At 29.2% G+C, this 1,033-nt stretch overlaps 1 non-coding gene across 1 annotated transcript; it reads left to right on the top strand.

The window, feature by feature from the left end:
* The first annotated feature begins 656 nt into the window (after positions 1-656).
* LOC126010526 (U6 spliceosomal RNA) lies at positions 657-763 on the top strand. Its single transcript, XR_007496551.1, has one exon. It is a non-coding gene; the product is annotated as a U6 spliceosomal RNA (small nuclear RNA).
* The last annotated feature ends 270 nt before the right edge of the window (positions 764-1,033 follow it).

The following is a 1,033-nucleotide window of genomic DNA, read 5'->3' as shown; positions in this document are numbered from 1 at the left end:
ATTTTAAAATTTCAAATGTGAGAAAGGCAAAGAATTATATCCTAGTTTAGGAAAGTGGTATTAGCAATAAATACAGTGGTTTTTCAAGGCTAAGCATTTTTTTAGACTAATGTTCTGAAGTTACTTTATTCTCTTCTACATGTAGGCTGGGAGATTTTTAAGAGAATATCAAATAAGCATAGGTATATGCATTGTAATATAAAGGTCATTGTGTAACTGATGAAGGCTTTTAATTTGAACAATTAATTTATCAATGTGAGAGAGTTAAAGGCTTAAGTATCTAGTATTTACCAGAGCAAAGCAAAAGTAAGGTAAAATTTCAGTTATTAAGTCAACTGATTTTTTATGTTAGAAGGATCAGAAAGATTTATAAATTACTTTCTGAGTGAAATGTATAAGTAAAGCTCAAGTTCTATAGTTCACTATAGAAAGGGTTGAGACAAAAAGCAGGACTAAACAGATGGGCCAATAAGAAAGAAAGAACAAGGTCACATACAAGGCTTAACGTAGATGAGAAATATAAATACTTAAGAATGGCAGCCAAAGATGAGAGTTGAGTGCAGTGAAATAGATTATCCCCAAGGTTCCAGAACTGAAGAAAGTCAGTTCTAAAATAATTGTAGAGGTTTTCATTTATAATAAAAAATAATATAATAGTGCTCACTTCGGCAGCACATATACTAAAATTGGAACGATACAGAGAAGATTAGCATGACCCCTGCGCAAAGATGACATGCAAATTCATGAAGAGTTCCATATTTTAAACCACTAAAAAATAAATAATATTAATATAACAATTTTTAAAACACAGAATGACATATTCTGGTGATTTGATATATTAGTAAGCTATCAGATTTATAAAAATCAAACATTACAGTTGAATATTTAGGTCCTAAGATAATTCCTTCAGAACCTAACTCTTGTGAAGATACTAAAATCAAACTGAAATAAATATTATTAATTCTGTTAAGGCATAATTCCTACAGAATAAAAATTGTCATGATTTGATCAGTTAATAGACTGTCATAAATTT

The sequence above is a fragment of the Suncus etruscus genome, chromosome 5, assembly GCF_024139225.1.
Source record: "Suncus etruscus isolate mSunEtr1 chromosome 5, mSunEtr1.pri.cur, whole genome shotgun sequence".
Lineage (NCBI taxonomy): Eukaryota > Metazoa > Chordata > Mammalia > Eulipotyphla > Soricidae > Suncus > Suncus etruscus.
The sequence above is the reverse complement of the archived record's forward strand: the minus strand, read 5'-3'. Positions and strand labels throughout refer to the sequence as shown.